The 14,848-nt window shown below is 41.3% G+C and overlaps 1 pseudogene; it reads right to left on the bottom strand.

Annotated features, from left to right (window-relative positions):
• Positions 1 to 924: 924 nt before the first annotated feature.
• On the bottom strand, positions 925 to 3,728 carry LOC105303229 (annotated as a pseudogene).
• Between the last annotated feature and the right edge of the window lie 11,120 nt (positions 3,729 to 14,848).

The raw sequence follows: 14,848 nt of genomic DNA, 5'->3' as shown, positions 1-14,848 counted from the left end.
ATTCCTGCTTCTATGACAATAATCTCCAGTTCAGAAGAGCTAACAAAGGAAACCTTCTCTTGTTTCTTCCAGACTTTCAGTCTTGCCATTAATGCTCAGAAGAGGTGCACTCTTCACCAGAAGCCCCGTGTTAGAAATGGGGATAACTAAGGACTTAGAAACATATATTTTGAGTGTAAAATATGTGGCAAACTGTGATTTTGTCTGTATGTTTCTGGATGAGGATGTTGCGGCCTGGGGAAGATAATAAATGGTATTATCTTTACCTAAAAAATGTTTAGAATATTTTTGGAGAGACAAGACAAACATCCATAGGGAGAACTAAGGGAAGAAAGGGATCCACTAACATGAGTTTTCTTAAATCTGTCCACTTATCTGATGTTAATCTTAAAATAAGGGCCCAAGTAAGAGGAAACAAGCATTTAATTTGAGATCCACAAGAATAGCTATTTGGAAAGCATTGATTCAGGCAGAAACACAGGGAGATATGGAAGGGGAACAATTACATCAATAGAAAGAAGGCATTTCTGTAGGTCCAGATAAGCTAAAATATTGCACTAATTCAAAAGATTTAATCTTTAGTTATAATATCCACTTTCTTGTTATCTTTGCAAACAACTTTTTGGGATACAATGCTGTTTTAGGGCCCAGTCCAAAGGTTATTTCGCCCAGTTTTAACATTCCAAAAATTTAACGAATAAGATATGTAAGGCAGTTCCTCTGGGATGATAGCTCTGCTGGGAGGCAGGAGGGAGTGAGGTCCGGAGAGACAGGTGAGCTCTCCTCACATCCACCTTGAGAGGTGCCTGTTTGTATCTCTATTTCACAGATGAGGATATTGGGGACACTAAGGTGAGCAGCTTGTAAAAAATGTGGTTAGTGACAGACCAGATCCACAGCTCTTTCCACTTAGCCTATGAGAACCTAATCTGAGGTTTCAAGCTCCAAGTCACAACTTAAGGTCAACCAACTCCAGGCATAAAATTTGTCTTCTGAAACTCTATCTGATACCTTCAGCTTGCTGTCAGCAGAGGAGAGCATGAAGAAGTAAGGATGGAGGACATAGATCTTACAGTGCTCTACAGAAGCCTTTGGGCATGGTGGGAACATGAGGGCTAGCAGACCAGACTGATGATTGTTGGCCTGGAGGGCTGATTTCTCGTCTTGCTGTTAAAAAGAATTTAGAGAAACAAAAAGGATGCAAAGCAGCAAGATCGAAGCAAACTGAAACAAGTGAAGAAATAAGGCAAAGGGAAGATAAGGAAAGATGAATCTGGAAGTGAGGTGCTTGCACAAAATACAAACTAATTTCCTATTCATTTGGAAAATGGACAATGCACTTGGCTCTACATCAGTTGAACAGGGACAGAAAACCAATCATCTGATCTGTGGCATTCATGGGAGAAAAAGTATCATGAGGAATCTCCTTGTTATGGAAGAGCTAGATTGAGAGGATTTCTGTTTCTTAAAACTAAAGAATTCCCAACAAAGTCCTTGCTTTCTCACCTTTCTAGCTTCTCTTCCTCTCACACTAGGCCTGACCCAGAGGAAGGCAGAGGAAGCACAGGAGCTTAGTCTCCTGCCCTAGAGGCATTTTGCTAGCTGCCTCTTGAGGGTCAGGGGAAGGCAGGAGCTGAGGTAGGGCCACCAAGGCTGTGGCTGCAGCTGGCTGGCAGTGTCAGGGAACTGAAGCAGAGTTGACATTAGATAGCCACCTGGTTCTTCTGAGCCCGTACAGCTGGTGGGATGCAGGGAAATCTCAGTGCCCTGGGGAGGCCGTTCCTAGCAGGGCACAGAGGGGCCAGCCCAAGTGTGGCCTTGTGTGTGAGTCTTCCTGTCTTTGCTCTAGAACCGCTCCGTCCTGACGGTCAGGGAGCCAGGGCCGCAGGCTCTGCAACACCCATTCTTAGATGGTTAGTTGTTCTTGCAGTTGCAGTGTAGAAGGGGAGGCTGCACCAAGGCCAAGGAGAAGAAGTAGAAGAGAGTGAGGGTCCCACCCAGAAGCTAAGGCAAAGAAATCAAAAGCAATTAAGGCTTTGCATCTGCAAAATGAATGAACTGCTGTGTTTCAAGTGTTTTCTAATTAGAAAATGATGACTTTGCTGCCTGCTTTTAATTTCATCTTGAGGCTCTCTGAAGCTGATGCTGAGATTTAAGGTAGAGGGGAAAGAGGAGGAAATGAATCCCTTCCTCTCTCTACTCTTTTCTTCCTTTTTATTCACTACTCCCAAGTGGCCTGGGCCATAAGAGTGCATAGAGAGTGCTCCCAATAAGATTCTAATGCTGTGTTTGCGGTGTTCCTAGGAAGCTCATCATTTATTTCCTAAGGAGCTGTAGCTCCTCACTGTAGCCTCCAGCAACAGTTTCTCCTTGGCCATTGCCAAAAGCACTTAGATCAGCTTCTGACACTGCCCAGCTCAGGGCTTTACAACAAGCAGAGTCACCTTTTGTGGAGGCCACAATCACTCAGTGGTGGGACCCCAAACCTCTGTCAGAAGCTCAGGAGGGAGCCCAGAGATTCTGGGAGCATAAGGCAGATTTCAGGGGGTGAAGTCCCCTGCTCTGTGGTAGGGGAGTAGAGAGCCAGAAGTGGCTGGTCAGGAATATGCATCTCCTTCTGAAGCTCAGAGCTCACAGGGCCAGGCTGGGGCCATTAACATACCCTTGCTGCAAGTGGTGGGTTTCTTAGTCCTGGCATTCGGTCAGCACGGGAAAAGCGTGGGTGTACTAAGGGTCAGTTTAGGACCACTCTTGGTCAAATCCAGGTAGGAAGATACTGCATGTATCTTCCTGGGCTGCCTTCAGTTTCCCATCCTCTCTCACCCCTGAATCTTTGCACTCACAATTTGTTCCACCAGAACAGCCTTCCTCTTTCTTATTTGGCTAATTCAAATTCATTCTACAGCTGTCAATTTAAATACCTAACTTTCTCTGAGGCCATTCTTAATCTCCCAACTATCAGTCTTTGACCTTCTTCCCTGTTCCTTTGGAATCCTCACCTCCTGCTATCTCTTGCCAGTCATTTTTTTTTTTTACGTTCAGATATTATATTTAAACACCAGTTACACACATAACACATGTATTCAGGAATATCTGATTAAAAACTTTGAACTCATTTACCCACAGCACCTACTGGCCCACCACATCCTTCTTTCACTTGTGGCAGGTATAAGGCCCCGAGGGCCTTGCTGTGCAGTGACAGCAACTCTGAGTGTTGGTGCTGGGGCTCCCATGGGACAGGCATGTGGGAGGCCACCTTCTGGCTCCTCTCTGCAAACAGGCGCTCCATGTAAAAGCCATTAAAGTCGAGCCTGGAAATGACACTGGCTATGCCATGCTCGCAGTCCCTTGTGCTGTAGATGCTCATTTGAGCCAGAATGTCAAGCAGACAGTCTGAGAAGTTCTTATATAACTTATTCATGGTTGCCTCGAAGCTGGAGGCCAGCTGAGGTGTGTCCACGTGCTCTGCCATGTGCCTCGGCAGGTGGCCCAACTAGCCGTCCAGTTTTAGGCTCTGTGTAAACTTCTGCATGCAGTTGATGAACATGATGCACATGGACATGAGGTTGGAGAAGAACTTCAGCAGCTTGGGGTTGGTCAGCATGCAGTCCTTCAGGCAATTATCCAGAAACTTTGTGTGGTGTCCCAGCATGTCATCAATGTTGGAGACAGATTTCTGTTTTTTTTTGAAGGGTATGCCAGGTTGGCTTCATCACTTCAAATTTCATGTAGTACTGAATGTTCTTAGAGGGCAGAGACCATGCTTATATTGTTCTGTTGGATTTCTTGACCCTAATACAGGACTAAACACATAGTAGATGCTTTGTAAATGTGTTCTGAAAAGTGAGGGAGTGGATTACATGCAGTTTCTATAAATCTTCCACTGATCAGGTGCTGTGAAAAGAGTAAGAGCCCCATACTTGAGTCCTAGGTCCAGTAGTGGCTGGATGTAGTAGTGGCAGGATTATATATATATATATATATATATATATATATATATATATATATATATATATATATATGAGAGAGAGAGAGAGAGAGAAAGAGGAGGAGGGAGAGGAGGAGGGGGAGGAAGAAATTGAGATTTTATTTTAAGGAATTGTCTCACATGATTGTGGAGGCTGGCATGTTGGAATTCTATAAGGCAGGCCAACCCAGGGAAGAAAGGATGTTGCAGCTCAAGTCCCAAGACAGTCTGGAGGCAGAATTTTCTTTTCCTTTGGCACTTCAGTGTGTTTTCTCTTAAGACCTTCAACTGGTTAGATGAGGCCCACCCACATTCAGTGGGTAATCGGTTTCACTCAAAGTCCACTGATTTACATGTTAATCACAGCAACATCTAGGCTAGTGTTAACCAAATATCTGGGTAATGTGGCCTAGCTAAGTTGAAACATAAAATAAACCATCACATAGGTGATCTGGTGATCTAGGTGAGTTATTTAATGTCTCCTAACCTCTGTTTACATTGATGGGGCTAATGTGGTACCTACCTCGCAGAGTTGTGGTGAGAATTAGAGGAGACTGTGTCTGATAAACAGCAGTGACATTTAATGGTTCATAGTAGACAAGTCTGGCCTTCTTGCCTTATTCTTATTCTACCCCAAAGAGAGGGTCAAGTGGTAGCAGAAATTCTTTTCTGTTCCTTCCACAACTCTCATGTGTAGGGGATGTGTAGGGGATGCTCCTGAGGAGGAAGACAATATTTTTACTCTGTTCTTAGAGGCTAGCCATATGTAGCTCCTTCCCTTTACTTCTATACCCTGTGGAAAAGAAGGTTGAAGGAATGAGAATTGCTGAGGTCAAGTTATATTTGGGCACCTGAGAGGAAGGAGGGGTGAAACCTAGATTGGAATTGGAATTCTATGCTCCTAGTAGATTTTGTCACTGCCTCTGGAATCCCTGAAGGCCAGAAGATATTGTTTCAACCAAGGACCTCTGAGTAACTTCTCTTTGTTCACAGACATCACTAGTGTATGTGCACATATGCCCCCATGTGTTGGCTTTTGTTCCCATTTCCTTGAGATAGAGATAATTTTACGTGATAAAAAATGCTCAAATGCAAGACCCATAGACCTCTTTCTATTTTAAGTAAAATTGACTTTTTTTTAAAAAAAGAATAAAAATATCGCCCATCATGTGTGTGGCCTGAACACAACCCTCAAAACATCTTAAAGGTTATCCATCAAGGTTTATAAAAGGAAATTTATTATTCTTAATTGCTCTTATCTTATTATTATATAATACTTTGTGAATTTATTTTTTAACCTATAATCTTATGCCAGAATGAACCATTTAAATTTATTTTTATTTGTAGACTGAAACAAAAACAAAATATACAGGGCTGTGTTTGCTATTTTAATTTTATTCTCTGTTACTTTTCCTTTCAACTTGAAAAGGAATTTTGTGTTACAGTTCAACATTTGGCCCACAGCCAAATAGTGCTCCTCACAGCCACTGGGGCATACCTGTGAGGGTTCTGGGCTAGCAGATGGTGCTCCTCACAGCCACTGGGGCATACCTGTGAGGGTTCTGGGCTAGCAGATGGTGCTCCTCACAGCCACTGGGGCATACCTGTGAGGGTTCTGGGCTAGCAGATGGCCATATGTGTCTCCCTTAATCCAGTGTGCCTGGGAGAAGTATCAGGCAAAGGTATTAATAAAATGCTCAGAGTCCACATATGGTATTTGGGGTTTAAAATCCTTCATAAACTTTTTCCATTCCTATCAGCAGTTTTATTTATTGTGGGACATCCAGCAACTCTCCTTTAGGGGTTATTTGAGAAGCAGCAATGGCTTCTTGTGGAATGAGCATGTTTGCTGTAAGATTTGTGCAAAGATTAAGTGCCAGTGGGAGAGTTACCCCTATGTTGCCTATCTGAAAATTTCGGTGGGGTTTTCCCTGTTGTTGTCTTTCACATTCTCAGGTACATGGATCCTTCAGAAGCGTAGCCCTATTGATGGAAAAATGCTTTTCCCTTTCCCTTCAGTGTACCAGGATCACATCCACGGGCCAGCAAATGGATTTTCTCCTTTCTGTCTGCATTCAGCTGTGCTTTTACTAATTTGGGTGTCCAGAGCAGGAGATCAGGCCAAAAAGATATATTTCAAATTTTTTAAAATTGCATCATGCTCAGTTTGCCCCTGCAAATCAAAGTTACAAATATCTTTCTACCTCTATGTGAGACTGAGCTTGGGCCAGATTGTGGAAAAAGTATACCTTGAATCAAAAAGAGCCAATAAATGGATGTGTCCTGGAAGGCAGAGTACCTAGACACATTCTACTGGGTGGCCTCATTCATAAAAGAATAGAGAAAGATCCCATACTTGCTAAGTAACTACAGAAGCAGACATCATAGTGCCTGAGTTTGGCAAGGCTGATGAAGGGGACTTTAGAGCCATGTCACACATACTTCCCTCTCATGACAGTTAGTCCTGCTTGACACATCATAACTGGGTGTTGAATGTTTGGACAAATCAAGATAGGTAACCACCAGAACAGATGGTGCCGTACTTTTTTCTCTGTCATCTTCTATCTCTAATTATCACCAAATTATTCCGATTCTATCTGATAATTGCCATTCGCATCTATCTTTTTCCTATAACTGTGCTGCCTCTGCTTAGATCATTCACTATTACTCCAGAAGTGTGTGCTCAGCTACAGTCAGGTCACATTCAATGTCCTCAGAGATAGATCTGCCTGTTGCTAATAAACTAATAAACTTCAGTTTCAATGCCATTCGCTTGCGTAGGCTCCTTCCAAGAGCTGAAGGAGCCCTAGAAATATTCGCATGGTCATATGAACCTCTCATGGACCTCTATTTTTTGGGTGTCAGTGTAGTCACAGGTATTTTTGTGCTCCAGCAAAAGGAAAGTTGAGTTGAGAGTAATTTGGCTTGGATTTACTAGAAGATACTTTTGTGGTAAACAGTAATTTTCAGATGTAGTTAAGTTATTGCTAGCTGCCATCCTAGTGCAGGATTTATTTCTAGGAACACTCCTTTGGCCCACTGCTCTGATGTACCCAGCTTGTGACATGAAGTAGATATGAGTTTTTCCTACAGTATCTGACACCAAATGTTTGTGCAAAGTCAAGGAAAAGCAAGATACAAAGCAGGAAGCTGGTCTGTGGAAGATTCTTCCAAACATCTGATATATAAAATTGTAAGCAGAGGACTTTGTTTTCAATAACAACTAGTTAAAACAGAAGTTCACCATGCTATGTATACAATTATAAAGGCACCATACCATTTTTTTCTCTTCTAATGAGAATTCTGAAAAAGAAATTTATTGGAATTTTCATGATTTAAGCTGCGGTTGCGTTTTTTCTTAACTATTTTACAATTTGTATTTTGCTGCAGTTTATTATCTTTTTTTTAAATAGGTGTTCGCTTTTGAATCCAATTATATACATTCTTAGTTTTGAATTATTTTGCTTAACAAAGGCTCCCAGAAAGTCTGGATAAGCCACTGACTTTCTTCCATATTGTAGTCAGGCTGGTCTTCTTAAAGCCAAAGTCTGCTCAGGTGATGGCTCTCTAACCTGACCCTTTGATGACTCTCACCTTTTCAACCGCACGTGCTGTCTTCTTCATCCACTCTCTTGCCCCCTCCATCCTGGGCACTGGAGATACTGTACATCTGGGGCTCCTGGAATTCTCTGCCTTGTGTGCTCCTCACCTCCTTTGACAATGTGGTTCTCTCTAATCACAAGGGCTACTTCAGGATTTTTTTGTTTGTTGGGTAAACTTCTATTCATCATGCACAGTGTACCAAGGCAGAAAATCATGCAGGTGAATTGGAAACCCGCCAGGACTAGAGTTGGATAGGGTGGCCTGAAGTGATCACAACTGGTTTTTGTGAGTGAAACTTGGTAAGAGTGAAGGGCCAAGAGCAGAGTGGCCAGTAGAAAGTGCGTCACATGTTTCTGGTGGCATGCTCCTTGCTTGGCACAGCATAAGTAAGTACTGAACCTATAGTGTTGAGGGACTCCATGAAGCATCCACTGTCATCCACCACCTGAGGGACTAAGCAGGAAGGATGGACTATAGACTGTTGCATTCCTTCCTTTCCTGGTCTTCTTGTTTCTCCTTGGTCTACATCCCATGGAGTTCTCTTGCTGCAATGGCTGTCTGTTCTGGATATGGGGCTCATTCAGTTCCTCTCTCTACCACTCTCACCCTCACGGAATACCATACTTCCTTCTTTCAAGCTTTATTCCTTTTTTCAAGGTCAGAGCTATGGAAATAACCTGGACAGTATCATTTGTTTCTTCATTATTCTTCATTTATTAAGGTTGTCTCACTATTTCTCCCATTCTTAATTAGTCTGCCAAGAAATCCTGTCTATAACTAGACTTCATCTTATATTTGTGACTAAAGGGCCCAAATCACACTTGACAAAATAGAGCAGAAAGTGCATATTCTTTGATTTCATGTCATATTATTATTAGCAGCAATGTTTATGATAATAGAGCAAAGGCCAATCATTGTTTACTACATTGACCAAAAGCTTTTCCAGGCAAGCACTTCTTCATTATTTAGTGTGTACTTTAGTCACAGAACTGTTATACTAAAATAAGCCAGTTTTATTAACATTTGCAGATTATTTTCTCCTCTTTATTTCCTTTGCTGTTGTCTGTCTGTGTGACAGACAATCTTCCCTTTAGTTTAGGGATTTACATGTAAGAAAGATTGTGCCAAGTTAACGCCCACTCCCCTGCTCCCGCCAACCCCTTAGAATGCACACTATGTATCCAGAAAAGATACAAGAAGACTGTGGGAAACTTCCAGGCCAAAGAAAGCAAATGTTAAATCTATTATTCTTTAAGCATGCCCTTGAACAACTTTGCAAAGCTCTCTTGTGATTAGTTTTTTTGGAGAAAAATGAAAGCAATTTCCTTTGCACCACCCCCAAGTTTATGCATTTTATTTCTTCTTTTGGACATCCAAGTGGTCAGTGTGAAGCACCCCCTCCCCACTCCCCTGTTGTCTCTGCCTGGTCAGGGAAAAAAATGTTATGACTTCCTAAATTCAAGAGCTGCAGTTCTGTGTAGATAAATCCGTTCTTCAAATTTGTTGTTTCCGATGTTACTTTATTTAGATAAGCTAGGGAAGTCAAAGCCTGGTATGTACATGTCCTTAAAGAAAGCTGAAGTTCACCATTGTTCTGTCAACTTTACCATGAGGTGTAAATCAGATAGGAATGCTATTCCCATACCTCTCCTCTTCAGGTTTGGAGATTTACAAATGAGATCAGGTTGGAAGCTAGGCCACCTGAGTCCACTGTGTTCAGTTAGTGTTGAGAAGTCCCCGGGACTCTTGGCTTACTTTAAATGCCTACTAGGTCACAGGGCTTTTTGAGCAACTGGGACTTACACGAGATAGATGACAATTTCCCAAATACAACTTTACCCAGCTGGACTTCAAACCAAATGTCAAATACTAGAGAATCATAACCCAGATAGTCATCAAGAGTGAAACCCTTTCAAGAACATTTATTGTTATTCCAACAAAACTACAGTCCATTTTTCAGCTCCACAAAATTCTGATCTAGCTTTCAACTCTTGTAAGTAATAAGGGATACAGTAGGATCAAGAATGCAGGCTAGGAGTGTAAGATACATGACAACCCACCACGCCTCTATAGAATACAGAAAGGAGACTATTTATTTTATGCAAAAATAGTTATAACTCTTAGATGTGCTCAACAGATCTATTTTGCCCTCAAAGATAAGTAGCCTTTTTATTCTCTCTGGCAGATAATTAATAGTTTCTTATCTATATTTCTCTTGTCCAACCTCTACTGTTAGACAAAGTAGAAGAAAAATATGAGCATGTTTGATATGTTAATTATAGGGTTATGACATTATAAAATATAACCAAAATACAGTGGCCTCAAAGATTTTGAAATCTGTGCCAAAAATGAATCATAGAAGGATAGTCACCACAAAATGTTCAAGAAGTGACCATTTCTATTTGTTTCTTTTTTATCCATCCTTCTTTGAATAGAGCTGGTGTTATTTTACTTTCTTCTATTTATCCACTCTTTCAATTTATGTATCAAGTACCTGTTCTCTGTGAGATGAAGGGATTGTGCACACAACAATAGAATGGATATTGTGAGGCTAAGATGCATGTGGTGCTTTAATAAACAATAAATATGCTAAACATAAAGGTGCTTGTTGGCATATGGTTTTAGTGGGTCCTTATAAACCTGCATTCATTATCTAGTCACTGTCCTGGACTCTGGGGAAATGAAAGCCAATAACCAGCCTGAGAGAAGGTTGCCAAGAGAAGCAGGCAGGATGGCTTTAGCCCAAGACTTTATTGCTGTCTTACCTGTGAGGGGAAGGAAGACGTGATAAAGAGACAAAGGGAAGTTTTTTCTGCTTCCATATTTTGCAGTAATCTGGTTTGGACTTTAAGCCACTTCCTCCTAGAGGTGGAGTACTCCCTCTTGTTTTTTTTTCTCTTGGACTAAACCCTTGCCAATGTCTTCAATCAAATCCTATTATTTCATCTTCCCAGTAAATCTCATTGCTTCCAACATATTACCGTATTTTTTACTTGAACGAAAGAAGTTTGCAACAAAGCATTTTTCATATTTTATACCTTGATATTCATTTATCTAAATTAATTTTTATTCAAAAATGAATAAAAATAAAAACCTTTCTCCACACTTTCTAGAGCAAGTTTCCTGCTCATACATCTTATAATCAGTCACTGAGTATTCACACATACCTGTATGCCCAACCCACCTCTAGGCCAGTTCCCCTTTCATAAAGCAAGCTGATTCTTGCTCATATCTGGCAGGTGGAGACTCTGTGGCTGGGGGAGGTGGAGACTTCTATTCTTCCAATGCTTCTACAGAATCAGCTGCCTTTGTTCTACATTTATGTTACTCCTCTGGAGCCCTCTCTAAAGCATTTCCCTGTTCTACGCCTCCCTCTGCATCTCTTTCTTTTCCTTCTTTTCTTTTTGGTGTGCCATTGTGTGGCAGGCTCTCTCTGCTGTGGGCACAACCCATCTGTATCTGCCCCTGGCCCTAGCTTTCACAGAGCATCTTGCTAGCTGACCTGGCTACACTTTGGGTGTGGCACATACTGCATATGATTTTTCCAAATGGCTGACCTTTGGCAAGCTGTGAACTGTTTTTTGCCAATCACTTTTTTTTTCCTCTTAATTTTCAATCCCTTGTGTCTTTTAAGAAGAAATTTAATCTGCATGTTTCTGGTTCATTTGCAATTACAGTAACTCCTCAGAACCTTGTGTTGTAACACTTTTTTGATGTTCGTGAAGTCTTATGAACTTTTTCATAGTACTTTAAAAACAGTCTTCCTCTAACCTGGAAATAGCCTTTGGCCAGCTAACTATAAACTAACTTCATCATGACACTGTGTGGCTTCAGTTCATGACCTAGATTAGCCAAAAGGTATTTTCTCACCCCCATTAAGCAATCCTTGAAGTGGACTTGGTTATTGCATCCCCACAGGAGGATATTTAATTAGGACTGCCTGTGTCTGGGGGCAGTTCCACAGTGTGCCAGCAATTACAGGCTGGGCTGGGTTAGGGTGGGTTGGGGAGGGAAGCCTGGAGAAGGTGGCTTTAGAGTTTTAACCCTTTGTAGTAATTCCTGAACATGAACATGAACGTGAAGAATCCTAGATCCATTCATCCCAATTCCTAACAGCAAGTCCAACCTCAGGGAAGTTCTGAGACACACATATACACATCAGTGAAATAGCCAGTAGAATTGATTGGTGGCAAAAGTGGGGAATGTGTATGAACACAGGTCTTTGGGGATGGAAGTCACTCTAAATGGAAATGATACATGGACAATTGAAGTGGAGGCTGGAGTTTCCATTCCAGGCCATTGTAAGAAAAGTAAAGAGAATAGTTTTAACAGCTCTTTCTGTGCACACAGAATGGAGTATAATCTGGGCTTTGAGAAGTCTAAACTCACTGGAAGCCTGCAGATAAGGAATTGCTACAGGAGGAAGAGCTGGGTTACAAATGTCCTTCTGAGTGTTGTCAGGATATCTATCTTTAATGGTGCTGATGAACCCCAAAACAACTAGGACCTAATATTCTGTCTTCACAGAATCCGAATGGAAACTGGGATTTAGCTGTGTCTGCAATGTGGCCAGCATGTATCAGTACGAACTGGGGTCCATTCTGATTAAGCATTGATTATGACATCTCAGTGGTTATTTTTGATCTTGCTCTCTTGATTTAAACTTTGTAATCTCATCTTATAAACAAGTTCACAACAGCAAATCTGGGGTTCCAGAGCAGTGACAAGCAGATGATTCTTTTTGAATAGTTCCAATACAAAAGGTGTGCCTTCCACCAGAACAATGTTATACAGAGAACATAGCAGGAGCCACACCAGGAAAGGTTATGAAAAAGCAACAACAACAAATTAATAAAGAAAAGAGATCCAGTTTTATCATGGTTAAGAAAGCAGCTATGCCCTTGATTTACTCCATTCCTAATTCAACAGTGTTGCGATTAAATCTTGTGTGGTGTCAAGTATGAGCCTCCTGTCCAGGGAATGAGAGTTGTTGGGTGTGGCCAAAATGATGAAGAGAAGATATGTTTAGAGAGTTGTGGACTCCCTCCTAAAGGAAGCAGCAGTTAGACTTCATCAGTCACCTGACTCTTCTCCTTTCTCACCACATTTCTAAATCCTACACACTCCTCTATGTCCAGTTTAAGGCCCATCCTTCCATGAAGACTTCCTTTGTCCCTTTAGTTCATGTGTTGCCCTGTTCATCTCTCTGCCCTGGACACTCACAGTCCATGACATTTTATTGAAGTTTCCTACATCGATATTCTCCTATTTATGGAGGTTTGTTTGGCCTCGCTCAGTTATATTCTCCAGGACCAGGGCTGTATTTGCATCACTATGCCTAACATATAGAACCTTCTTTAACTGACTGTATGAAAGGCTGTGAGGCTCCCTGAGTCTCCTTAAATCTAAAGTGGTTCCAAGTAGTCACAGTGAATAGTTTCTGGGTGGATTGTTTAGCTGAATAAGAAAACAGAGTCCTGGGCTTTGGAAGAAGAAGGCAGGGAAAAGGGGTTGGCAGGGTTACAGCAGAAACGAGAACTTGAGGGTCACTCTTGATAGGGTAAGTGGTTGTGAGTGATGGTGGGTCCAGGGAAGGGACTCTGTGTGTCCTGTGCATTAGGAGAACTCATAGACTATGGCAGAACAAAAGCAAACTGGTATTTTGGCTTTAGGAGTATCCAGCAAGCAATATGAGGCAAACTGGAATTGCCATTTTCTCTTCTCGAAGCTATTTTCCTCCTATCTGCTACATTTCGCTCCAGTCAGGACACAGATCAGCAATATAGTGGGTGTGGACCACATTTTCCCTGTTCTCTTTCTTTCTCTAATTTAAATGAGAATATGAGCTACCCCAATGTGGGATACAATTATAATTATCATCATCATTTTAATCAATCTCTACTTAAAGTATACATTGTTATGAAATGAAGTTTGTCCATTCTGAAGTGTACAGTCATTTTAGGTTACTATCTGAGCTCCACTATCTATATATAATTCCACCTCTTTTTTCATTTACTATTTTCTATAATTTTTATTGTATCTATAATTCCATATACTTTGTACATCAGGGATTATCTATGCCCAGCAAAGTGTGCCAAAGCAGTTTATCATGAATGCTACTGAGAGGTCAGATAAAATGGCAGAAAAATAGAACATTGAATTTGGAGATACAGATGTAATTGTTAATCTGGGCAAAGCGTAGGATCAGAGATGTCTTTGTGGAAGAAGTGAGGTTGGAATTTTTTGAAGAGCGACTTGGAGGTGAGAAAGTAGATACTTGTGATGATAATTTTCAAGAATGCTTAACTGTGAGAGAAGAGAAGTGGGCTGGTAGGGGTTTTGATGAGCTTTGTAGCCTTTCTCCTCAACTCAGCTTCCTACCATGTTGCAGGATTTACTCACTGTCTCCTCCTCTCACCCAGATTATGATTCATCCTCCAAGATATCTGTTCTTTTGAAAGGCTAAGGACTTTTGTTCTCCATACCAATTTAGACTCTGATCCTCCCTCACATTGCCTTTCTCCAACAGATCCCCATGTTCCATCCTGGTCATACTCATTAGAGTGATCTGTTAAATCAAAAAGGGCCTATCTTTAAAAATAGGAATCTAGATGAAGCTTCAAAATTAGCTTAAAAATATTTCCTATCAAATACAAATACTTAAGTCTCTACTCCCACTATTCTCCATAAATAAAACTGTAGAAAATTTTATTCTCTTATCTAGAAGTTGCCCAAGGGCTGTGTGTGTATGTGTGTGTGTAGGTGTATGAGAGATAGAGAGAAAGAGAGAGAGAGAGAGAAGAAGAAGAAGAAGAAGAAGAAGAAGAAGAAGAAGAAGAAGAAGAAGAAGAAGAAGAAGAAGAAGCAGCAGCAGCAGCAGAAGAAGAGAGATTAATAGAGAGAATAGTATGATGCACAGGCTAGAAAGAATTACGATTCAGTCAAAGGCACCTCTCTATATAATTATTCTGGTCTTCAAATCATGCAGTGGTCCCCAACCTTTTTGGCAATAGAGTCCAGTGCTCCTATGAGAATCTAATGCCTGATGATCTGAAGTGGAGCTGAGATGGTGATGCTAGCTGTGGGGAATTGCTGTAAATACAGATGAAGCTTTGCTTGCTTGACCTCTGCTCACCTCCTGCTGTGTGGCGTGATTCCTAACAGGAACCAGTCTGCAGCCTGGGGTGGGGGACTCCTGTCAAATGCATTTTTGACAAGCCTATGTAGAAGCATCTTGCATCTCAAATTCCAATGTAAGACTGAAAGTCACTGGATAAT

This window comes from Pteropus vampyrus, unplaced genomic scaffold, assembly GCF_000151845.1.
Source record: "Pteropus vampyrus isolate Shadow unplaced genomic scaffold, Pvam_2.0 Scaffold302, whole genome shotgun sequence".
Lineage (NCBI taxonomy): Eukaryota > Metazoa > Chordata > Mammalia > Chiroptera > Pteropodidae > Pteropus > Pteropus vampyrus.
Note: the sequence above shows the minus strand (reverse complement) of the source record. Positions and strands in the feature narration are given on the sequence as shown.